Source organism: Macrobrachium nipponense, chromosome 17, assembly GCF_015104395.2.
Source record: "Macrobrachium nipponense isolate FS-2020 chromosome 17, ASM1510439v2, whole genome shotgun sequence".
In the NCBI taxonomy this organism is placed as follows: Eukaryota; Metazoa; Arthropoda; class Malacostraca; order Decapoda; family Palaemonidae; genus Macrobrachium; species Macrobrachium nipponense.
This window is the reverse complement of record NC_087210.1, coordinates 58,022,575-58,050,040: the sequence shown is the minus strand read 5'-3', so window position 1 is coordinate 58,050,040 and position 27,466 is coordinate 58,022,575. Positions and strand designations below refer to the sequence as shown.

The window sequence follows — 27,466 nt, the reverse complement described above, 5'->3', positions numbered from 1 at the left end:
TGTGTGTATAAAGGAGTTATGGGGTCTGCCTTCCGTTTCGTGTCCACGCTTACCGTATGAAATACATGGAGGTTTTTCCCACGTAATAGTGGTGGCATGGAGGGATAATTCCCCCATATTAATAGTGGTGGCAGACGGTTAAAGAGGGGATATAGAAAGTTTTCTTGCTTTTCTATGCCTAGGAACGCCAATGAAGAGATATGAGTGGCCAGTTAGAAAAATAAAAAGGGGCCGTGACTTAGCGATAGTTTTCGAACGACAAAGCTTTGTGGGATTGTGGAAAATCGTTAAACTGTTAGTTTTCAGTTACTTAGTGGAAAAAATGAGAAAATGTCTGTCTGATTAACTGTGCTAAAGGGGAGGGTGCAAGGATTTTTATGGGACGTCAGCATTTTTCCCAGGGAAGTCAGCTCCTCTGGAACAGTGAGCGCACCCAGTGTGACTTTTTGCTTGTGCAATGACGAGTGTTCTGAGATACCTGTGCGGCGGTCGTTGTTATATCACTACCGCGTTTTTACGAAGAATTTCGAGTTCTTTTTTCCCATTATGGAGTGGTGAGTGTTAAACTATTGTTTATCAAAAAGGAGTGGGTTTTTGTTTAAATATTTCAGGGTTATGGGATTGGTTCAAGAGTCAAAACAATTTTTCTTTCCCCATAGTGAAGTGTTTTCTTTATTTGCACGTGTTTATAATAGACGTATGCATTCGTCTTTGTTTAAAACATAGGAGTGTATTTTTCTATGCATGGGAACTGTGCTTATATAAGCAGATTTGGCTTAGAGACACAGAGCTCCCAATTTTAAGGGCTCAGCATATTTCTGCAGAGAGGCGCCTTGCATTGCGATGGTGTACGGGCATCCCTTGGGAGGGTAGTTGCATGGGTACCACTAGCCTCACTCGAGAGATAGTGCAGGGATGGGGGGATACTGCTGGTATGCCTCGGAGTGTTCTGCCGCTTGACTGAGGGGTTGTTCTCAGGGGGGGAGAAATTTTTTTGTCTCAGTGTGGGTGAATTCTTTTCCTTTTCCTTTTTTTTTCTTAGTGTTGGAGATGGGTCTGGCCTTGACATTGGATGCTAAGATGTCAGCTGATTGATAAGTTGATGAAGTGAAATGCCCGTAGAGTCTTTTTTTTAGAAAAGATTTTTTTTTCTCTCCCTTGGATGAAGAGAAAAGGAAATAAAAAAGAGATTTTTCTTTTACGAAAATGGAGGGGAAAAAGTAGTTAACGTGCGCGGATGTGTTATATGTTCTTTGTGCCTTGAAAGACACAAATATACACAGATTATTTTTTTTTATTGTGTTGGAGAAATTACTTTGAAATGCCGATGATTGGTGTTGTATCTGTGTTGTGTGGCAATGGTGTTATGTCATGGTGTTGCATGCGGGAGAAATTGTATGTCATAGGATTCAGCAATACTGTTGTATGCTATTTGAATTTCACCCTTACTTGAGAATTATTGCTTTGGAGAGTTGTTATTATTATTATTATTAATAATTGTTATACTTGAGATGTGTCACGGGAGGTTTGCTTAAGTATAATTATCATTACGGGAGAATTGTTTTACGAGAGATTTGAGATATTTCATGGGAGATTATTCAATAATTATTACAGATAATTATTCAAGGAGAATTATTACGATGAATTAATGGGAGAAGTCTTGTGTTAATTATTTGTTCAGTTCTTGTAACTTTGGAGAATATTTCAGTGATTCACGGGGATGAGTTTTGCTGAATCTTGATGAATCTGGCTGAATCATGGTGAGTTGTGTGAATTTTGCTGAATTTTGCTGAGTTTTTTGCTGAATTTTTGGAGAATGGACAAGCATTAACATTGGTGATAATTTTTGTACTGATACTGATGATTTTGATGATAGCAATTTTTTTGGTGATTTTGTGATAATGATATTTCTGATACTGATTTTTTATGTACTAATACGTGGGTGTTTTAATGCTGTCAAGGGAGGTGAAATCTTTTGTGATTATGGGAAGAACTAACAACACATTATTTTAGTTTTTTTCCTTTTTTTTATGAGTTCAGCAGATAATTGCTTGACATCTAGTGAGTTACGGGAGATAGTTAATGGTGCCGTTGATTTTTCTTTTCTCCTTTTTTGGAAGTTAGCCATCGCTGACACAAGTTTTTTTTTTACCATGGGTGAATTTGAATTTGTTTTTTCTCTCCAGTTAGTGTGAATATTATCTCAGTTCATGACTTAGAGTCATTTAAGAGAACGTGTTCGTGTTTTAGCTATTTGATGCTATAGAGTAATATATGGGAGATTTTCTTGCATGTTTTGAATGCATACGTAATGGCACTACATTTTTTCTCTGGATATTTGTGTTCCAGAAATTGTGAGTTTTCTTGCACAATACCCTTGTTGTATTTGTGACAACTTTGTGAGAGATAGGAACTTGGTTAAGTTTTCTAATGACTTATGTCGTAGTGCATATGGGGAAGTCTTTGCTTAGACACTGTGAATTTGGAGTTCTGTTATAATGACTTGTGGCACATTGGTGGTTTTTTCTAGAACTTTCTAGACAGTTTTATTTGCCGAGTTTTTGCCCTTTTTTTTAGCAGTTATGCTAAACGGAGAGAGTTTTTATAGTTTTTACTATAACATTGAGTTATTCTCTGGAGAATTGGAGTTATAATTGAGATATAATTGAGTTATAATTGAGATATATTATTTTGGAGAGATAATTGGAGGTATATATTATTTTGGAGTTATATTTGAGATATAATATATGGGAGATATATATTTTTGGCCATTTTTGATATTTGCCAATAGTGGTATGAGCTATGTTTAGTTCAATTATTTTGCAGCCATCTTTGTTGCAAATGGAGACACATATTTGGAGATTATGGGGCAATATTTGGGAGTGTGTGAGTTAGATGCCTTGAGTGCACATTTTTTGGAGATATATTTTTTGGAGCCTTGTTTTGTTCCACATGGAGTTATTGGGGAAATAGAGGTAAATATTTTGTATTTGCCGAAATAGAGGTGATTATTCTCTATTCCTGGAGTGGTGTCTTTTTTTTTTTTTTCTACTGACATGTGGCTTTGGAGAAATAAGAGAATAATATAGGGGGTTGGTTATTAACCAAATGGAGGAAATATTTCTATAACCGGAGTGGTGTTATTATTGATATGATGTCATTTCTGAGGTTCTCTTTTTTGGTTTCGTGTCTATTTAGAGAGAAGTGGCATTACTGCATTACGAGTTATTTGGAGATGTGTGTGCATTTTTCATGTTCACAAGTGTGTTATTCTTGGAGAAATATAATTGGGGAAAAGTCATGTTGAGAGAATAAGTCTTCGAGACAAATTTTTGAACACATTAGTCATATCCTGGAGTTAATTCTGTGAAATGTGTCAGTTAGACCTTTTTTCTTGAGAATCATGAGTTTCCAAACTTATGTGTCTGACTAGACAATTTTTGTGCTGTTGTTTGAGCATGCGTCCGCAGGCGATTTTTCTGCTGACAAGCGATGTGATGAGCCGTGTGCTGAGCTGTGCTGTTTCTTTTCTTCTGATGGTGACAGATCAGAATTTTTTGCAATATCTGGAAATGTTAGCTATAGCATTTCACGAAAGCGCATGTATGAGAGTTTGCTTTCTGGCAAATTCCGTGGTTTTACATGGAGCATTTCTTGGGAAAACGCGGGAGTTATGCATATTATACATGTATTATGTATTTTGTGGATTGGGGGGGAAATCTGCCTTGTGATTGTTCTTTTTTTTTTTTTATTATTTTTCTTCCTTTCCTATGGAGAGATATGATTTGGGGATTGAGCTTAAATAACATTTCTTTTTTGGACGGGAGATTTGATTTTACCGGGAGATGTGATTTTTCGAGGGTTGCTATTTACGAAATGGGAGTTTGACATTAAGTCTCATTGTGATTAATTATTGAGCAGTAAAGGGGGTTTTTGCTGTTAAAAGTTGGAGATTTTTACTGATTTTGTGGGTTGTCAGAACTTGCGAGAACATTTTTGGGTTTGGGTGTTACGTGATTCTTTTCTTTCTTGGGCTTGTTACGAATTTTTTCTTTTTTTTTTTTTGTGAGCACATTCGAGTTCGAAATGTGAGTGCAGAATTCCGTGGAGTTGCTGTGATTTCTGAGTTGTGTGTGTGCTGATGTGCGAGTTTGGAGAATTGAATTGGAGAACTTGATGTTTCTTTTTCTTAGAGAGTTGCGATAATGACTTATCATTTTAGTAGTCATATTTAAGGGAGTTAATTGGGAGACGTTCAGTTAGTATTTCTGACCTTTTTGAGATCGTTGTTTGATAGAAGTAGTATGTTTGGGTTAATTTTCTTAGATTGACCAAAGACTTGACTGACATACTAACGCCCAAAAGTTCCCCGACGCCAGCAAGACGTCCACCAGCCGTGAGGTTGCTGCCATGTTGTCCATCGTGATTACAAGTATTTCCACGTGGGTGTTCGAGAGAATTCTACAGCGTGTTTTTTGGGGATCTACAAGAAGCCGTGAGAGTCTTCTACGATGAGGGAGGCATTCCGTCTTCCTACAGTTCCTACAGTTGCTACAGTCTACTGTCTGTTCAGCTACTTGCAGACAAGCGAAGAGGGATATTCAAGAATCCTTATGCAGAAAATATGAGAGAAAATGCGTTTTGTGTTATTGGGAGATTAAAGCGTGATAAGACTTTATTTTATAATGCCAGAGACGTGCAGTTTTACTTATTTTGTTTTAAGCCGGCCAATGTTTTATATTGTATAAGCAATTTTGCTAGGCGGGAGCTAGCATATAGGTGCGAGGCCGAGCAATCTGTAAGACATAGGGTTTTGATTAATTATATATTGTTCGTGCATTCTCTGTAACCTGTGGAATGTGGAGGACAGAGCAGAGTAACGACCTGAGAGTAGCTGATCAATGAGTTTCTAGGGGATGGCGTGAGATAAAAGTGCTTAGTTCAGGAAGTCAATGTACGACAGTTTATGAACTCTTCCCAAAGTGCCTTTGTGAAACTAGATGCAGCTAGAACCGTGAGGCGCTAGCGAACTGTGTGTTCGTATGTGCGTGTGCGCCTCTTCTATTCATAATGCCAAGTTTATGGGAAGACTTGCACAGACATTCGGGGAGGAAGGCGAAGCCATGATGGCAGATGCCAAAGTGTTTTTATTTATCAGTGAGTGATATTCCGGTTGGGAATGGATGGTTCTGGATTTCTGTGGACAGAGTTCCCAGGGAAAGGTGTGACCTTTTGGGTGACTTGACAATGAGTAGTTTTAAGTTAGTCTGTGAGACTGGATTACTTAGTTAACCGACTTAGTTGTTACTGTAAATAAACGTTATGTTATGATGCAACTCTCTCATTTTCATTACCTGTTAGAATGGAGAGAAAGAGGTGGAGAGAGAGAGAGAGAGATGAGAGAGAGAGAGAGAGAGAGATAGAGCCTGTGTATAAAGGAGTTATGGGGTCTGCCTTCCGTTTCGTGTCCACGCTTACCGTATGAAATACATGTAGGTTTTTTCCCACGTAATAGTGGTGGCATGGAGGGATAATTCCCCTTTAATATATATATATATATATATATATATTATAATCTTCTTATGTTTACTGTATTAAATCGCTTTGGAGTTTTGTGCAAGGGAATACCGAAATCAAGTGTAGTGTTACGCATTGTTACAAGCACAGATTCGACGCCCATTTTCTTAGTTGTGATTCTCTCTCTCTCTCTCTCTCTCTCTCTCTCTCTCTCCCAAATTTTACACATATCCTCTATGTTGTTTTGTTGTTGGAACGGTTATACTTTATTTTAAAGAGTATTACGAAGTTTTATAAAACAAAAATAACTGAATGGGAAGATCATTTACAAGAAGTTTATATATATATATATATATATATATATATATATATAGCTATATATATATACACACACATCACATCTGAATATTACTTCGCTTTTCTGTTTTTGTGCAGAGCTATGTTCTCGTTGTCCTTAAAGTTTTCCGTCAGTTTTGTGAGTAATCATTTACATTTCAAGACTTATACATACTCTAACAGTCCTAAAATTATGCACAGTGCTTATGACGGAATGTCATCCCTCCTCATCAATTCACAATACTACTTCCTCCAGGCCACCACATCCCACACACGGGTTTTAGAGGTGGGCACTCACGGGAGTGCAGGTTCAGTGGGTCTTTCGTCCCCACTGCTAAGTTTTGGAGCGATTGATTCATGTAAACTTTTTAATTTCACCTGTTTGTTTTTATTTAGGCTCGGGATACAAAGGGATATTAAATTTCCCGTCATGGCATACTTTGCACAAAATTCCAAATTAAATCAATTGATTAACTTGATTAATATCTGTGGTAACGCATGAAAATTCGGACGGGGATGATCCCTAGTTTGGTGGGTCTATCCGTTCCAGTATTCCGTTCGGTTTCCTTGTTTTCTCGTCACCGAAACTTGACTCTCTTCGTCTAGTAGGCGTTTTTCTGCTTTAACCAGAGTGAGTGGGCGCTAGACAGGAAATTGAAGACGTTTTCCAGCGAACAGAATGACGCGCCAGATAGATGGGGTTATCGGAAAGTTCATGGTGTCTCCATCCTCCAGCCTCCCGACGTTGTTTAAAGAGGAATGTGATACGTCCTAATCTCTGGATTGATCTGGTCCGCTTCTATGGTGGGTAGTGACGTGACATGCCGCTCAGATGACGAGACTTCGTGCCTCCCGCAAGGCGATGAATAAATCACTGGCTCTATGTCATGATCATTTACTGCCACTGTGTGGGGTCTGCGGTGGGAGGTTGAAACCAATATTCGTTGGAAGCTTGAATTTCAAGTCAATGGCTCCTGTGTGCTTGTTCCATGTGATGAAGTTACATTTACCGAAATAATAATAACAGTAATAAACAGGAAAGCATTTGCTTTATCAGTCTTCTTTACTCTGTCAGGTATGGAAAGTGGTTCACTGTTTCATCTGCCTGAGATTCTCGGAATTCTTTCATGCCTCTTTATTCTTTCGCTCTTCGTTTTTCTTGTAGGCCTATAAATACGATTTTATTTTCTGTTGCATGTTTAGTGCCGTTACAAAAAAAAATTAAGAGTAACTATGAATAGTATGAATAGTCTCGTTGATCTTTGATTAAAAAAACAAACTAAATTATAAATATACGTGTTGAACTTTTATTAAAATCCGATATAGGGACTAGTTGTTAAATGAGTAACATCAATTCTTGTATAGCTGAATGCCTTAAAACTAGTCGATTAACTAAAAGTGAGACTGAAAAAAGGATCAATAGGGATGAGGGAGAGAAACGCAACGAAATTGAGCAAATTGGACAGAATCTCTCTCTCTCCCTCTCTCTCACTCTCACTCTCTCTACGACTACTTAGGACGTGCTAATTATGTCAGTGGTCCGGAGTGAAGCGCAAGATATATTAACATTATTCATGGCAATGTTAAAGCGAAGGCCCTGAAAGCCAGGCATAAAATAGCTTTAGCGACCGGTTGCTGTGTGCTGCTGTTGCTGCGCCTTTCCAGTAAAGAGGTTGCTGTTGCTGCGCCTTTCCAGTAAAGAGGTTGCTGTTGTTGCCCCTTTCCAGTAAAGGGGTTGCTGTTGCTGCGCCTTTCCAATAAAGAGGTTGCTGTTGCTGCGCCTTTCCAGTAAAGGGGTAGCTGTTGCTGCGCCTTTCCAGTAAAGGGGTAGCTGTTGCTGCGCCTTTCCAGGAAAGGGGTTGCTGTTGCTGCGCCTTTCCAGTAAAGGGGTTGCTATTGCGACTTTCCAGTAAAAGGGTTGCTGTTGTTGCGCCTTTCCAGTAAAGGGGTTGCTGTTGCTGCGCCTTTCCAGTAAAGAGGTTGCTGTTGCTGCGCCTTTCCAGGAAAGGGGTTGCTGTTGTTGCGCCTTTCCAGTAAAAGGGTTGCTGTTGCGGCGCCTTTCCAGTGAAGGGGTTGCTGTTGCTGCGCCTTTCCAGTAAAGAGGTTGCGTCGTGAAAGCAAACAAATTAAACTTCTATTCAGACTCCGAGGGAAAAAAATCTTGAATATGGGGGAACTCTGCGGCTCCTATTTTTCACACGCCAAGGACCAAATTCAAAATCCGGCCAGAAAAATGTTTGAAAACTTTTGAAGGGGGAAGTAAACAGTGGTGCTGCGTTGGGGCCGTTGTTGTTAGTTCTAGAGAGAGTGAAAGACGGTTATATGATTTAAATAATTTCATCAAATATATATATATATATATATATATATATATATATATATATATATATATATATATATATATATATATGAATAACAACAACTTGATCACGAAATATATAAAACGTGATGCTACGCATAAACAAAGGTAGTGCCACGGAGAAAAATGAAAACACGAGAACTGCCGAGATCTTTCGGTCTTAACGACCCTTTACTAAAGGCAAGACTGTAAAAATGGAATTACATATAATTTTTCACTCATTTACCATGGACTTTGATTTACAAAAATGAATGATAATTTTTCTCAATCCTGACTTGGTCTGCTTTACTTACAAATAGTTTTGCGTCGTTGTTACCTGCCCAACTCTGGGTAACGCACGCTCTCGTCCATAAATATATTTAGTTATTTAGTATATACAAACATAAACCTGTGCCTATTATCGTCATTATTATATGTTTGCTCATAACTACCAAGATAATGTTTCTGTTTAGAAATTCATCTTAAATTGGTATCTAAATGAAATTAATTCAATGTTAAAGGCAATATGAGCTATAGCGCCAAAGGTACGTTTTATGTAATTGGAATGTAAAGGTATTAGAAATGGATAGAAGGCTTGATCTTACTGTTAAACAAAGAACATCCTCTCTCTCTCTCTCTCTCTCTCTCTCTCTCTCTCTCTCTCTCTCTCTCTCTCTCTCTCATAATAACATACTCACAATCACGTTCATCGTACACGAAAAGACACGCTTAGAGATGATAAAAACTTATTTGTGTTTGATTTATGATCCCTAGTTTGCAAAGCTCATGACAGTGATAGGTTTTAGGTTGAGCGTAACTCAAATTTTCACATAACACCAACCTTCAAAGTGACAGATCTTGTTATCCTGACACATCGTTATCGCCTCAATGGACTTATATTCATCGTGTTCCGGGATGCATATTTCCTGTAAGCTATTCGAGTTTAGCTATATTGACTTTGCCGATGTCCACGAATACCGATCGCATCTGGTTTTAACATCCTTGCCAGGCAATGTTTTTCGTGGACTGGATAGAATAGTGCTAGCTGCCTGATAAAGGAAATATGAAAAATAAGTGGCAGTGCAAGAGAAAGAGTGGTTAATACTTATTTGATCTTTAAATGGCAATGAAAGAAATTTTTTCGGCCAGTAAGATTTTCTCTATGCTGAAAGGTTCATGCTGCAATCATGCCCTTATGATTCAGGATTATAAGGTTAGAGTCTTTGTTAGGTTATGAATGGAAGGATTAGGTTGTCTGAATACAATTTACAGATTGATTATAACTCACAGTTTTTAATATACTGACGAAACATTACTTCCATTCGCCTTCGAAATCAATCAGTTGTGCAGTCTTTCTTCCGAGAAAGTATTCGCCCCTTTCCCTTCTGGTTTGTTGGTAAGGTTATGGTTATTGGAATACGATTATCCTTCTCATCAGAAAAAAAATGAATCATAAGTGCACGTGGGGGTGAAAGTGTAGAGCACGAGGATATACCGTTTTCTAGAGTTCTTTCATGATAGGGTGACACTAAAGGTATTGAAAGCGCCTCAGTGGCGTGATCGGTATGATCTTGACCTGCCACCTCGGTGGCCGCAAGTTCGATTCTCGGGCATTCCATTGAGGCGTCAGAGATGTGTATTTCTGGTGATAGAAGTTCACTCTCGACGTGGTTCGGAAGTCACGTAAAGCCGTTGGTCCCGTTGCTGAATAACCACTGGTTCCATGTTACGTAAAAACACCATATAAACAAACAAATTAAGGGTATTGTGTCAATGGATGTTATATTTATCAAGAAAGCACTAGTGGTTGTATTGGACATGTGGAGTTAGAACCCCATAGTTACCGTAAATATACCGTGCTTACAAATTTTTTTAGGATTCAGCTCTTTCCTCCAAAAGCTTGTCCCCAGAAGAAAAAAATTGCACGATGTTCCCGATGCATTCATGCTTTATTAGCTTCTGAATTAGAGAGGAAGTTCCTGTACCTAAAACTTCCACAATATTAGCTGCGCTATACACCATTACAGAAGGCTCATCAGGTGTTCGTCCAGATACCCTCTACACACACTGCTCAGTTCACCTGTATCTTGCATATGTTCTCTTATCTGACCGCTTACCTTCTTCCATTCTTTGCACAAGACTATCTCAGAGCACAGGGATATTTCTTGTTACCAATGCTAACCCTCAGTTCTTCTCATACCACAGTGCACAAAGAATTCATCGCAACAACTTTTTTCTTCTATATTTATTCCGCGTCTACACTTCCCTTCTATAAAGGGCAGTTGTCTCTATAATTCCTTTATATATTCTCACTTGACTTTCAGACCCTGTTAATCTCTTCGGATTCTGTTCCACACAACTTATTACCTTCCTTGCTTCCCTTATTCAGTATAGTCCCAACCAAACTAATCAACTGTTTCATTCTTCGCCCTTCCATGTTGACGTTCATCGCTCCGACTTCTAAATTCCTATTTTCTATCATATCATTTCTGTGGATCACATTTTCTTTCAGCTTTCTTAAATTGCAGACTCTAGTTTCTGCAGTTTCTCTTCACCATCCCCGATTAGCATTTATTTCTCGTTTTCGTATCCCAGAACTTTCAGGCTATAGATAAATCAGAGTTTCTCTATAGGTGTCTCCATTTCTTGAAAAATCTTGTATCGCTGTGTAGGGCTAAGAAGTTTATTACGGTCAATTGACTTTGGTGGGACGCAGCCAGGCATGGGAGAAGCAACTTCACCTCAGAAGAGTTGCTGGGTCAGATAGTTGATCTTTTGGAGTTGTCTCCATAAGATAATAGCTATATTTATATGTGTATATAAATATATGTTTGGAGTTATCTTCAGGAAATAATATTTATGTGTGTATATGTGTGCGTATCTGTATGTATGTATATATATCATGTATACTCATATTTATATATATATATATATATATAGTATATATGCATATATATACATATATATATTTATGGTTTTGCATTATGTTTGAGTTTGAAAAAAAATTGCTTCCTAATTATTACATAGTTTAAAAAGTAAAACACAGTAATCAGCATTAGCTAGCATGTTTGAAGATGAGTAAAATGAATAGTATAAATCCAGGGAATAAAGAAAGAAAAAAACGAGCTTAGTCTTGTCAGCATCAATGAAACAGAACCCGTAAGTTCAGTCGTAGATAACCACTGACATGGAACTTCTAAAAATGGCATCCCTTTGTAAATCAGGCTGTATCCCCTTTTTTCTTTTTTTTCCCATTGGTATTGTTTCGATATTGGATAAAGGTACAAGTCATATTTTTGTTTCTCCCCTCTGTTTGTCGTCCGGTGCCCCCAATGCAATAGTAGACACAAGATTGGCATGGTGCAGGAATTTTTATTGATTTACTTTCTGTGGTCCTTTCATTTATTTTGTTTTATTGTTTTTGTTCCATTGCTCGTATATGGATTTTGCAATTACGATAAGATTAAGACCTTTATTACTGGCGTATTATGAAAGTATCTTGTTCTAACTGTAAGGGACAGTCCATAAGAATTAGTATTACACTGTAATGGAGTTCATTTTATCACTAAGTTGATATATTTTTGATGAGTGACCAGGCAGGAAGAACAGTTAAGGTAATATTTGTGAATGTAATTGATTCGGGTTCCACTTGCATAATAAATGTAGTATCTGAATTGTACCATTATTCAAGCCCAAGACTTATATACTTTAAATAGTGGATCGCCCAATCTGTTGCATATGAAATCAAACCAGTATTAAAGGGAAATATACCGGAAATAACATTTAATATCTATTATTTATAACAGCTAATTCTATAAATTCAGTGTAGGAAACTTTCCTTTCGACGGATCCATAAACAAACTTGCGCTTGCAACTGAATCGGGTTTTCAGGTCGACCGTAATTTGCTGTAGTTATTTGTTGATAATTAAACTAGGTAGGTGGAAAAATGCAACAGAAGAGAGCTCTATTGCATACAAGACAGGGGTACATTTCATTTAATTTATTCCCGGATTAACTTCAAAGGTTTTTAGTTTTTGCTGGATTGGAAGTTTTTCAGTTTTTCACAATGCTGCAACTTTTATATAATATATTATATATATATATATATATATATATATATATATATATATATATATATATATATATATCATTTAGATTTTATATACAAAACGACCTACTGTTTTTTGTTTTCAGCACCCCTTTAATAGGAAATATTAGTGGTCTTTGACTCTAATTCCTGTGTAGGAATATTAAATACATTCGATATGAAGATACATAGAAATAAAATAGAACAATGTTAGACGAAGGTGTAACATGGTTATTTTATGTAAGCGTGACGCACCATTTGGATTTTATAATAGTTGCGTAACTTTCCTAACAAAATAAGAAATATAGAATCCTGACTAAATGGCAGCTTTGTATTGCTTACTTTTGAGAAAATGCTACAACAATCTTCGGCAGAGCGATAATTGGATTTTATGTTTATTCGCAGTTATTATAAACATGAAGACAGAAGTAAGGAAAACGATAATGGAAAATTTTCTGCTGGGGTTTGTATCTACATTCCATATATATCAGGCTTTAAAGTAGGCTTTCGTAGATAGGAGCGGGTTTTGAAGATAGGCGCCACGCCAATCTGTTTTTACCTCAAAGTGATGGTTGTGTAGAAAAATAATACCAGTCTTTTCCATTTTAAAGATTTTTTTTTTTTCTTGAGGGGAAACTACAGATTTTTTTTTTTTTTTTTTTTTTACTGAATGTGGCATTTTCTTGATAGAAACTCTTCCAACACTTTCACATTAAAGTATGGTTTCATCTTAAGAGAAGGAATACTATAAAAATAATTTTCGTTCACTTTAAGGTCTACTTTTTGATAAAGAGTACCTTCGTACGTCATAGATTGGATCCAATATTTAGTCATTACTTCATTCCTTTCACCTCAAAAATAGTTGATGCTGCCTCCCTTCACGTTCTCCAAAACGGTTTCCACAATACGATATAGAATGCTTTTAACCATCGTATACGTTATTCATTACCCAAACAGTAGCTGTTTCGGGTATTAAAAAAAAAAGTATTAATACTTGCATAAATTTCTAAGTAACTCGAATATATATGTGGCTTCTGATTTAGAGTTTTAATATTTTAGGCCTTAGCACTCACGTGGTATCTGTTTTCTTATTTGCAGCGTGACATACTTTTTGAACTGCATGTGCTCAGTCATTTCAAGGAAAACTGATTCTTCTTCCTCTGCGGCATGATAGAAATAATCCTGTTATTTTGAAGTAAACAGTGAGCTAATACTGAAAAGCTAGAAGTACGAAGAACGTATTGAGGCTTTTCGATTTGAGAAGATCAGGATATATCCTGAGGAACAATTGGATGTTATTCATCCTGGGAGTGCCAAAGGACCACTGCACTGTCATGCATGCTTTCTACACGATTTCATTACAGACACAGTGGTTTTTGTTAGACTTATGAATTGAAATTTATATATATATATATATGCGCTTGCTTGCGTGTATGTACACACACACTCACACACACACATATTTATATATATATTATATATATATATATATATATATATATATATATTAATTTCAATTCATACGTCTAACAAAAACCACTGTGTCTGTAATCGAATCGTGTAGAAAGCATGCATGGCAGTGCAGTGGTCGCTTGTGCACTCCCAGGATGAATAACATCCAATTGTTCCTCAGAAGATATCCTGATCTTCTCAAATCGAAAAGCCTCAATACATTCTTCGTATTTCTAGCTTTCCAGTATTAGCTCACTGTTTACTTCAAAGTACCTAGAAAATATTTCTAACGCTGCTGAGAAAGAAGAGTCAGCTTTCTTTGAAATGACTGAGCACATGCAGTTCAAAATATATGCCGCACCGTAGATAAGAAAGGGATAACCCGCAGAGTGGTACTCCCTAAAATAAATAAAAACTAAATCAGAAGCCACATATATATATAGTCGTGTAACATAGGCAATATATAATCTTCCAAAGACTTGTATATTTGTTTTATTTAATATGCTTGCATAATTGCAGTTTTCTAACTGTCAAAATAAAAACATTATTAGTGAAATTGCACTTTTATATATACTGTAGCACTTTTCTTTCAGTTTTGATTGTATATTGTTAATTGCTGTTCCTCTTTTTCCAATACTCGAATTAGTATTTCATATTAACATTCTCAAAATTGTACGAGGAAGTCGATAATAGTGTGCACTGGAATTTTTTTGCGGGCTTTTGCAATGACTTGTGGCTCAATACCTGGACGAGAAACCAATAAAGAACATTTTTTTGGCCCAGTCAGCGGTAAGTTTTACGAAATAGTTATAAATCTGCTTGAGAGAGAGAGAGAGAGAGAGAGAGAGAGAGAGAGAGAGAGAGAGAGAGAGAGAACATGGACACGATCACAAGAGCAAACATTGTTTCCAAACAGTTGGCAAAGTTTGCTGTCAACAGATCAGATCTGTTCCCTTCGAAATGTACAAACAATATTATTATCATTACTAAAAGTAGAAAATCAGCTGAGCAGGGTGGAGGAAAGCTCTCTACAGTTCTTAATGTATCATTAAACAAAGAAAAATAGTGGGGTCAGATACTTCCGTATTTAGATTAGGGTGGTGATGATGATTTTGATAGTAAATTTCGTTTGCGTGTAATAGAGGAAATCGCTTATATGTTTTTGCAGGCTTGTATTCAAGCGTTATATTCAGCAATACTTCGATTTTTTTAGTGGAATTCGTGATAATTACAACTATAAATATATTTGGTGTTATTACGTCAAAAGCGATGGTGGCATTACTGTGGCTGATGAATATATTATCCTGTATAGGGGAATGGTCTTGAAAGATGATGAATGAGATGACTAGGTAAAGAGAGAGAGAGAGAGAGAGAGAGAGAGAGAGGTTACATGACCTTTCTCAATACTCTCACCCAACATGAAATTAGTTACTCGCTTATATGTCTTTTCTGATTCTCTAAAAAACCAGTCAGTACGCAGTGTCGATCTTTGATGTAAGCCCACTCTTACATCAAAACCCTTTAATTAACTAAGGTTTAATATGTAAATTTATCTGTTAATAGTGAAAAAGACAAACAGATCTTCGACACAGGTACGGGTAATGTCTCATGAATAATTGCTCGTACCTTTTTTGTATTTACGTTTGTCAAGTTTTTTTGAAATTGCATATAGATTTTTCAGTCACTTCGAAAATTCCCTCGTGCTTCTTTCTTTATTTATTTATTTGGTAAATCTTCCTCATTTTTGCAAGGTGATATTGGGTCCCCTTTGCAGTGGCAGCTTCGACAACATTGCCAGAGCGTATTGAATAACTGACGAATGTCCGGCCAACTGGATTTTTGTCCATCCTCCTCCTCCTCCTCCTCCTCCTCCTCCTTTTTAAGGTATCACGTACATAGCACTGATGGATACAGGGGCAGGAGGCCGAGCGTGACGAATGCTAGAGAGAATTAACATGTGGAAAAGTTAAATTCTTTGAAAAGTTTAGCCCTACCGTCCGTGTAACTTCATTGGGCAAATGCTTTGCATGTAAAAGATGGTTTAGTGTAAATTTACGTTTGGAAATAATTTCGTTTAGTTGTTTATGTAGACTGCTGCCGCAGTATGATTTTACCCAGTTACCTGTTGTTGTTTTATTTATGTATATATATATATATACATACATATACATACACACATATGTATATATATGTATATACGTATGTATAACTGAATCACGAAAATTTGGAACGAGATGAATATTTGAATAAAGGGAAAAGCCACGAAGGAAAGTGAAACAGTGGAGTGCTACGAGGCCTTTCGACCCAGTGTCCTTTACTTAGCAGAGTAAAGAACATTGAATCGAAAGGCCCCGCAGCACTCCAGTGTTTCACTTTCCTTCGTGGCTTTTCCCTTTATTCATATAAATGTTTAATTCATATATATATATATAGATATTATATATATATATATATATATATATATATATAATATATATATATATATATATATTATATATATTTGAGAGAGAGAGTAAGAGGGATAGAGATAGAGAGAGAGAGAGAGGAGAGAGAGAGACGAGAGAGAGAGAGGTGAATATGACGGGAAGTTAATGAGACGTAAAACGACAAAATAAACTTATAGAACATAATCATAAGGACAGATGATGTATCATAGGAGGCAAATTATAAAAATAATAGAAGAAAAAGGATAATATAAAGCATGATAGGAGGAGAACAGTAGAAAACTTAATAAATTTGTTAACAGTTACCACCATGCAAAGGTTGACATAAACGTTAGGAAAATATGAGGATCGGGACCTAAGGGAAGATAGGGTCCTGAGAGGACCTTTACTGACCTCGCCTTCTCTGCCTCACTGAATCATAGCAATAGTTCTAGCCTCTACAATTCAGGGGTTCCCAATCTTTTTGTTCTTTTGTACCCCTTGGGGATTTTCGTAGACCCCTATATACCCCTAAAAATTGAGGATGGAAAAGAAAAGCCATGAAATTGATATTGTGATATAATTATGAAATCTGTTTTTGTAGATTGCATAAGAATATTAATGTCAATAAGGAAATAAAACACAAAGACACTACATTGAGCAATCTCAATGCAGATTACATCATGTATTGCGCAGTACTGGCTTTTCTCTCAGATCCAATGTAACCCCCCCACCCCTGAAGAGTACAAATATACCACTGGGGGTACATGTACCCCAGGTTGGGAACCCCTACTTTACTTGAATAGGTGGAAGAGAAAATTTTTTAGTAAAAGTGTTAAGGCTGCGTCCTAACTTGCCCTTTACTTTATAGCACTTCATAGAAGATGAAAAATACTCGGACTAATGAGCTTACAAGCAAAATATGCAGAAACAGGTCTAGAGGAGGCGTAGATTCAGGTTAAGGGGTAGGGGGTGGGCGGCGGATGGGGATCGGCTGGAGATCTCTTGCAGTAGCTGCCTTCACAGCAAGTGTGCAGGGTCCTGTTGTGAAGCAGCGTTTCTTCGTTTTGCGGAAGGTCTGCCGCCCGCTAGAATTGGACTTACGCCTTCCTTACTGACCTGTATCTGTATTTTTGGCTGTAGGTTATTGCACGCATAAAGTACCCTTGTATGCCGCAGAAAGAAAAATAATAAGAAAAATAGGGAAAATAATGTATTTAAACCAAGTTGCAAACTTAATTCGAACAGAAGACTGCCACAAGTGCAAGGGCCCCAGTAGGGAAAGCAGCCTAGTACGGAAAAAGAAATGCAGAAGAATGAACTACAACACTTAAGTAATTCCAAAAGAAAAAAGTTTTCCAAGAAACAAGCGAATAAGTTTTTGGATGAGAGTGCTCAAGAAAGCAAACCTCTCCGAAAACGCCGATTGTTGGTTGTATTGTAAAGTTCCTTTATGATAGGCAATTCCACGTTCGTAAGAACACTTAATCGTATATTGGAATGTCATTACCTGAAATCGAAACGATATTGCTATTTTCGGATTCAGCCTTTTTTTATGAGAGAGAAGGTTAAAAGTTCCTTTTAGTACAAGTTTGTCGTTTTCTTCGCGTTGAGACAACGCCCTACTCTACAAGTTTTTTTTTTTTTCCGAAATTTGACGGAAAAGCGCAATGTATCTACGACGTTGTGAAATTTAGCGGTTGGATTCCAGTCTGTCTTCCAGAAACTTCCAGCATAGAACGTTTGCGATGGCTGTTGTGGGCGATTACCTTTTCCAGATCTTGCGGCATTCATGAACAAATTGAAGACTATCGTAGTGTACCCATCGAAATTTACAAATCAGCATAACTTTAGCAGGAATCAGTTTAACTCGTATGTTATTTTTGTGTGTGTGTAACTGTAAGATGCAGGATGAATTTCTTGCGACTTGGATTTAGTATTTAACTTCACTAAGCGGATGAACTTGGGTGTCTGCCGCAACTGTTATGACCTTGGCATAGTATAAAGATTGTATTTATTTAAACAAGCAGCAAGTCTGATTGACTACAAAAGACTGAATATCCTCGCTCTGCAAATTTAGTGACCGTGCCACACGTTTTAGACTATGTTGCATTCTCGTGTATTTTATATAATGAACAGCGGAAAGAATGATTACAATACCTATTTTTGTGCTGTTATCGGTTTTCTTTAATGGTCCATTTTGTCGTAACAGTTGGGCGAAGCCTCATTTCTTTAATTGATCTCATTAGTCTAATGTGCCGTTTTAAGATGTTCGAGGTCCAGAATGGACTGTCCTTTTGTTAGTTGTTTTTATGGAATAAGTTGTGGCGTTGCGACACTGAAGTATTTTCATCTCCCAGAAAGCGGAAACTCACTAGCTGAGAATAGGACCAAGTTTTACTGCAGTTATTTGCTGTCTTTAATTGTTCCATTCTGTGGTTTAGTCCACGCTTTCGTTAGATAATTTTGTGAAATGAGAATCGTGAAAATAATTACTGTTATGGAACTTGTATTTTTAACATACATTTTGTCCTTTTTGAGAGTATAAACCGCTTATTTTAATTACCAGAAGTTGGTTGTATAACAGAATGCAAACCGCTTATTGTTTCTGTTTTTCAAGGTTATAGCTACAGTGACCCCTTAACTTCCCAATTTGCACGTTGATTAAAGTCTTCCATATTTGAGCGCTTCTTGTCCGTAAGATCAAACCCCTCTAACTACAGAATGTTAAGTAAACCCTAATATTTAAATATTTTTTCGCATCAGTGTCCGAAATGTAATCGACAACGAATGTGTAAGTTTTGGAATAAAACCATTTCAAGAAATTTTGGCGGAATCTCCGTCATTTTCAATACACCCAAATAAAAAAATTTTCAGAACGCTGCAGTTTAATAAATACAATTTATAACTTGTATGATGACAGATTTTTCGACACAGCTCTCTGAGCTTAGGGTGTACTTAATAATAATAATAATAATACTTTAGCACTTCATGTGCTGCTGATCCGGTTTATAAAGCATATCTTTTGTTGGTTGCTTTAGTGTAAACATATATTTATGATTACTTCTTATATTTACTCATTAGTTAGTTTTAAGCAGTTAGGTTTATGTCTTGCCTTGTACAGAACAAAGATGCACCATAATATTGACACCAAAATATCACCAACGAAAGATTATAATGATCATATAACTTTATTTTTTATTAGAGGCTTGGATTAGCTAGTTTCAAGTTGCTATTAATAAGAGAACCTTGGGAATAACCGAGGAAAAAGAATTGGAGACACAAAGAGGTGTTTTGCCGCAAGCAAATGGGATATTACGAACAAGACGGATAGTCATTTTCCCCCAGGTAAGGAGAGAGAATATGGAGATTGTATTGTATGATTTGCAATTAACTTCGACTCGATGCTGGTTGAGTAACTCCAACTAAATGCAGGAGAGGATTTTCGAACACCAAAGTTGATAGTTGGCGTATCAGTCTAAATCTGCCACATGGCATTTGACTCTTGTATAATGGTTTCACAATCAGTTTATATATATATATATATATATTGTATATATATATATATACATATATATAGATATATATATTTTATATATATAATATATATAGTATATATATATATATATATATCTATATATATGTATATATAATATATATATTATATATATATTATATATTATAACATTCAAGGTCTTGTGACACTAAGTAGGCCCTTTGTAAGATCCTGCCATCCTGCCTTTCCTACGCGTTATCTTTCACCAATTTCCACTAACCTCCAGCCTTCCGTCTCATCCGAGTAGGTCTGAGTCTCCTACCTCTTCTGGCGCTCACATGAGCCCGGCTGACAAAATCACGTGCAATTTTAACTTTAGTAATTTCCTGTAGGTAATCATCTCTAACTTTTTCTTGCCATCTGACTCCCAGTATTCATCTTTATCCTCAAATTGACAAAGGCTTTTAGATAATTCGCTGTCAGCGCAGAACCTACGAGTTTAAATATTGTTCCATTTGATTTCCAAATTATGTCTAGCCTGCCCTTTGTTCGATTTGCCTGTTTTAGTCTTTTATTAGATTCCAGCTCAGAAAAACCTGTACTGGATTTCATTGTTTCGTAATATTTGAAGAATTTTCCTTCAATCCTTTCTAAGACTGTTGTCATTTCGTTCCTCTGTGCATAATATCTCTTTATTACATGGATTTCTTTTTATTTCTATGGAGTGCCATATCTCTAGCTGTAGTTGAAGCTATAGTATGATAGTCAGGAGGATTGTGGTGAATTAACTTTTTATGGAGTAGAGTGATATGAACGATGCTTGCTTGCAAGCGGGGTTTAACAGCTAGACAAAAAAAAAAAAAAAAAAAAAAAAAAAAAAAAAAAAAAAAAAAAACCGCAGGAATTGGAAGGAGCCAGTTCATAATAAAAATCAACTGGATTTATTATCCGTGCCATATTCAAGACGCCTCTATTCTTTATAAACAGAGAATATTGACTAGGGCATAGTATAGGGACTGAATGGGAAGATAATCACAGTATGAGAATTGCAGATAGAAACCATTGTAGAGGAAGGAACTTTGTGTAAAATTGGGTGAAACAGAGAATAGCAGCAGAAGAGGTACAAGGAAGTTTTAACCAGATGCATTATTATAGAAAAAAGTTGGTAGACCAGTGAAAAGAGGTAGAAATGTTTATGTTGCTTTATGCAAAGATCCCTAGTTTAAAAAACTAAATAAGGATCTGAGGAGAAGTAGGGCAACGTCATAAATCACATGAAAAGTATCAAAACACCTTTTATTTTTACTATCCTTACAGTAATAGCAAATCCAGGATTAAGCAACGTTAATTCAGCACAATAACTTCGGGAGTTATGTACTCGGAAGATTCATTGTAGGATACCTAATATACTGGGAAGTTACGGTCCATTTGTGATAAAAATAAAATATATAATAAAATAATCAAATTTTTTGTGGGAGTGTAGCTGTGTAAGTGTCGCTGTTTAAAAAGGAAGACGAAGTAAGGCAAGTCCGAATGTTAATTAGTCTTTGTATTTCTTGCAGACATTCCAATCTCTCTCTCTCTCTCTCTCTCTCTCTCTCTCTCTCTCTCTCGTAATGAAAACTAAACCTCCTTTTTGTTTTTGCAGGTAAGGGAGTTATTTCGTCATATTCCTCACACAGGATCAGGTGAGTTACGCATTCTTTTACCCCTAAAGGATCCTCATTACTTTTCATTTATATACTGAATGTTGTTATTGGTCAAGTTTCAGCTACGGAGAACTTGTAAACAACACTTTGATCTCTTAAGACCCCCAGAAACATTCTGTCGTTTATTGCATAAGGCAATAACAGTTTTGTTTCAGTTTAGGGAACTTTACTGTTTTTAAAAAGATAGTCAATAGATCTGTGGTTGGAAATAGAAAAGCAAGGCTCTGTTGAAATTTATTGTTCTAATACATGACCGTCATTTTTCATTGAAAATGTCAATGACCAACATCTAAAGTGTGGAGGGCTGAATAATGGGTTCATAAGAGACGTTAACAGTATTAGATGGATTTTTGCAAATGACAAAGAAATATCATAAGGTTGTGTAGTTTTAGAAAATCGAACTAGTTAAGCCAAGTACGTAAGGGAACTGTTAGACTAAAGGTATAATCGTGACTCCAGACGTTCCTTGCTTCATGGCGGACACTAATGAGGCTTCAGTGGGTCATTAATATTCACAGGGTGTTTAGTATTGTTTCAGAGGGGTTATGGTGTTGGGAGGGGGGAGGCAAGGGAGTCATTAGCCGTTTGGAGGTTGTCATTCAAAGCTCGAAACTTCGACATACAACAGCCATTACTCCTTAACGCCCGTCAGAACCACCTTGTGATGATGGGAAGTTGTGCCTCAGACGTCATGGAGTATCCATAGTATATTCTGCCTCATTTCCTTGCAGACGTCACACCCAGTTGGGCGATAGGTTTGATGGTGTTTTCCTCAAAAACATCTCATTTGAATTTGAGAATTCCTCATTGCTCACATTTTCCCTTAAATGTGAGAAATGTTATCCTCCTCCATCAGTGCGTTTCCCAATATTTGAGGATTTGTTTCGGTGAATATTAACAGATTGTTTTTGACGGCGTTTTCATAAAAATAAGGCTTTTTTCCACATAAAAGTTTAGATCATTCTCTACGGTTTACAGACTTATTTCCAGATTTATGAAGCTGTCTAGGTCACTAAAATGGTGTTATTTACTGCAGTATCCCCATATCATGTCTTCAGTTTCCGAAGAATTTATATTCACTTATATTCATAGCCTATTGCCCCATACTTGATTTTCTTACCTATGGTACCTAAGTCGAGGATTAACCTTGTGAAAATAATAATGATAAAAATGATAAACTTCCCTGATCCTCAACTTATTCATGAAAGTTCAACAGTGAGACGTTATGTTGTTGTAATATAATACTTTTGATTCTGCCCGCCCGCTTACCTTTTGGTAATTATGGTTCCCTTTTATTCAGACACTTCTCGTACAATCGCTCTACAAACTATAGCATCAGCTCCCTTAATGTTACAGACAAAGGGCATATGCAGGAAGTGGTATCTGACTACTATATTTGCCACGGCGCAGGTACACAGGAACACTTATCATTCAAAGCTCTGATGATGTGCCATAGTGACAGTTTCTCAGTCACTCGCTGATGGATATTATATGTCAGCAATCAATATCCTGGTAGTTGAGCTATGTAACGTTCTCATATCAGGAAAATTTGAATTATTATCGTTCTTTGGTTTTTTATGTTTTATTTTTATTGTAAGAATTGAGGCAGTATTGTTTTGCTTATTCATTGTTTAGAAACAAAACTACTTATTGCATTTTGTTAGTTTATCAAAAAATATGGGAAGGTGATGAATATTAACTTATAACGGCTGGGTCAATTAATCCTTGCTTCATCTGCCTAAAAAGTGGAGTATCCTATAATATGCGTTATGAAATTTGTTGACAGGCATTTGTGTGCTATTAGGTTTTCTTAAGCAGTAATATATTCTTTTATATGTAGTATGTAATTGAGCCTCTTATAATTGTCCATTTGACCTAAGTTTTAAGACCGTGTACGCGTGGACTAAATTATTCTATCCTTGAGATAGAAATGTTTATACTTTAAATAGTTAGGTACAGCAGAAAAACAAAACAAATTGCATTTCTCAATGTATACTTACCAATAATAATGGTTTGGTAGATAATACGGAAAGTGAGTATATGGTCGAATTGAAATGTAACATTAAAAGTTCCATGTCGTGAAAAAATCGCAAATAAAATTTCAATAAATCCTTTCGAATATAATTTAAGAACAGCAGCTTTAGATGAAACGTCAATAGATCCTCTTGCTTATAATTAAAGACCAACAACAGTAAATGATGGGTATTCAGTATATTCAACAAAAGCAGTTACTCTAAAACAGGGTTGGTGATTTTTTTTATTTAAAAAAATAAATAAATAAAAGATTAGTGATTTATTTTATTTTTCTTATTTGTTTGATTTTTAAATTTATTTATTTATTTATTTATTTATTTTTTTTTTTGCTTGATGATTTTTCGACCTTTTATTTTTTCATTTTATGACAGACTTACTATTGATTTATCTTTTAGGTTTCCAGTTCTGGCCGAAAGTATGTAGTTGCAATTTTTTTTATATCAAAATAAATAGATGCAGCACAGTTATGCTTAAGTTTCTATTAACTTCCAAACCATATTTTCTAATTTGTATGCTTTCTAATTTAAAAAATTAAAAAAACAAATAAATAATAAAAAAAAATCGTGATTTTTTAATGAAAAAATCAATGATTTAATCACTTGATTAAATCAGTTTGATTTAATCATTGCCAACCCTGCTCTGATATTACTGATCTAGTCAGTTTCAGTGCAGGAATTGTATTCACATCCAGATATTTAGTATAACCCCCAAAAGCACCCATAATTGTTCACTCGTTTAGGAATTAACTTCCCTATAGCATCTGACATGTCTCATTACCATTCCTTCTAGGCTTAAGTGACCTCCGTTAAACAGTTTATTTGAAGAAATAATGTTCTTAATTTCCTACTTTGATATGTTTTAATTCCCCTTCATATTTGTAAAAATATTCCATTTTAATCCTACGTTTTTTTTATTATATTAAAAGGTAAATTGGCAATATGTAAGGTTTACAAGTTATCGTATATCCAGATTGGTCAGCTCAGCATTTGGCATTGCAGGGATGCCATCCACAAACTTCCCACTAGAGTGTTTCACCGATTATTAGTCAAGTGAACTGAATTTTGTTTCAAGTAAAGAAGTTATAATTTATGTAAAATTTCTTTTAATTATATCATTTACCAACATAAAATGCCATTTTTTCATTTAGCTGAAAGAGTTATAAACTGACGATAAACTTATAAACAGTCGTAAGATTACATTCATTCTTTTAATAGAAAAATCTTTGAACAGATGATAATCTGATAACAGGGTAAAACAGTTACTTTTATTCAGGTTTATTTTTCACATGCTTTATTTGATTCTACTTTTCAAAATCAGTTTTTCCTCAAACTAATTAATATATGAAACAGAAAAAATTAGGATCCAAACAATGTATATCATAAAGTGGTAAAGTGGTGTCATATTTTGTAGCATGATCGCACATTGTCAAACACGCTTTCTAGATCTCCTTTCTACCAAGATTTCCTGACTGAACAACCTTTTGACCAAATTGGAACTTCCCATTCCTTTGACATGACGATAACTGCTAAACACCGCTCAGTATGACTCACTTATGCAGACCTCTTTATTAATAATCACGGTGTTCCGTAGTTTTTCTGTTCTGTGTTGTATCTATATTATATATGCAGATCATCTCATCCTTCTCTTTTATACACGTTCTTTTGCATGAAACTCAGTTGTGGAATTTTTTTTTTCGTTTTGTTAATCACACTAATTTTCACTGGAATGTATCCCAAGGTCCTTTGATTATTTGTCCTAAGTGATTATGACACTGATCTTTGTTTAGGGACATTTAAGTCACAAACTTGGCAAAAACCTGTAAGAGTTGAGGTTGATATCTCTCTAAATGTGATGAATTAAAAGACTATATGCTTACCAGTTTCAAACTAATCATATGTCACCGTCGGGCATCGAGGCATGTACAAAATGGCGGATTACGTAACATGTAAATTCTAATATTCTACGGTCCGGAGAATGAGGAAAATGGGAAATGTCTGTGTATGTACAATTCCACGACGTTCGCACCTTGGAGCTGATAAGGATATCTGAGATTTATCTAAAATGAATCTTAAAAAAGATTCTCGCGGTTGCCAAAAACGAAATGGGCCTCGGATTGCTGCGGTAGATTGTCTACGGGATTTTCCGAGCAGATTTTACATGGTTACTTTTTCAGGAGCAATGACCTTAAATTTGTTCTTTTATTGACTATTGAAATACGACCTTTATTGACTATTGAAATACGAATTTCCTGGATAACTTCAAATTAGAAATTTCGGACTTCTCAAATGCTCCCTTATTTCATATGTTTATAATGAAAAGCATTTTAACATTATTTTTTTCATTACCAAGACAATCTGAACATTTATGGATTGGTGACGTTTCCTAATTGTCCTGAACTCCAAACAAAATTATCAAATTGTATTGTTAATCAAAATGAAAATTTTTTCATATGGAATGAACCAATCAACACAGTATTATCCGCAAACACAAACCGATCTACATTCCATTCATAACCCCTTCATCATCCATTTCCTCCACCCTGTTTATATTATGTATAGTTTCATTCATATGCTGTATTAATGTATTCCCAAATGTTCGTAGGTAAGTGTGTTTTGGTGTTTGTATACAGGGGTTTATATCGTTCCGTTGCTGCTGCTGTTATTGCCCTCCATCATCATCTCTTGGAAGATAAGTGATGAAGAAAAATCTCGTTAAATAATTCGCTTTGATCTCCAAGAGGAGATGAGATAACTCGCAAGATGCGCTGCCGCCTCCGCGAATCATTTCCTTCATCTTCTCGGGCGATGATGTCCCGTTTCTTATTCATGGCATGAAATACAATCTGGATTCATCATAGATCCAGAAGTTGCCTGCCTGGAAAAAAAAAAAGTTGGAGGCGACGAAAGGCTGTTGGCTGTGCGCTTGGGGGTGGGGTAAGGGGGAGGGGAGGATGTGGAGGACGGTGCTACTGCGATAGTGGCTCAGTTATGCCTTTGGCCATGAAGAATTATGAACCTTAAGGAGCCGTCACCTGGAGACCAAAATATTTAGTATACCCTGAGGCACATAGTTTCAAAGAAAACGGACGAGAAACGGTATAAAGAAACTTGGGTGGATAAAATGTGAATTTTCTGGCTAGAAAATTAAAAGGGGGAAAAAAAGGACCGGTGATTTTTCTCTTTCTGAAATCTAGGTCGTTTACGTCTGATCATAGACGAAGCAGAATGCGGATCTGAATGCAAAGAAAAGTTTGTCGTTCATCGATTACCTATTGAGGGTTTTAATTCAAGCTGTAATTAAAACTTTCTGAAGAACTAATTAAACTTTTCTCTTTCGTTTATTCGCATTGCTTCCGAGGGAAGTGAGTGATGTCTTGGAATTAAGAATATGAATATTCGCATTGGCTTGGCAGAGATGGAAAACGGTTTCAAGGTGTTGAGACTTTAGCAACTCTTTCATCATTCTTGGTAAGCTGTACCCATTATTCAAATGAGAAGTCTCCTTTCTGCTCCCTTTGAAGAATTATCATAGTGTATGACAAATTTATTCGTATTCTCTCTCTCTCTCTCTCTCTCTCATCTCTCTCCTCTCTCGCTCTCTCTCTCTCCTCTCTCTCTCTATATATATATAATATATATATATATATATATAGATATATATATATATATATATATGTATAATGTATAAGGTGTATGTATTATATATATATATTATATATATGTATATATTTTATACATACACACACACACACACACAAATATATACATATATATATATATATATATATATATATATATATATATATATATATATAATTTGTGTGTTCGCGCGCGCGCTTCCAGTCTGTATGCTTCTCGATGGAAATTGAATAGAATTGAAATGCCTAAGCTTCTTGGCTATAATCTCATGCTTTGCATAGATCATCCGTACTCCTCACAGATTCCGGTATATGCTTAGAGTATTAATGGGGACTCTGTTCATTACATTTACCCGTTTTACATTAGTTTTATTGAAATACATACAGTTTACTTCGTCCGTCAGTCGAAGACCAGCCTGAAGCTTTCGGAGTTGTT

At 36.0% G+C, this 27,466-nt stretch overlaps 1 protein-coding gene across 3 annotated transcripts in view; it reads left to right on the top strand.

The window, feature by feature from the left end:
* LOC135196257 (tripartite motif-containing protein 3-like) overlaps positions 1 to 27,466 on the top strand; it is an 879,736-nt gene that overhangs the window by 212,616 nt on the left and 639,654 nt on the right. The window lies entirely within an intron of this gene.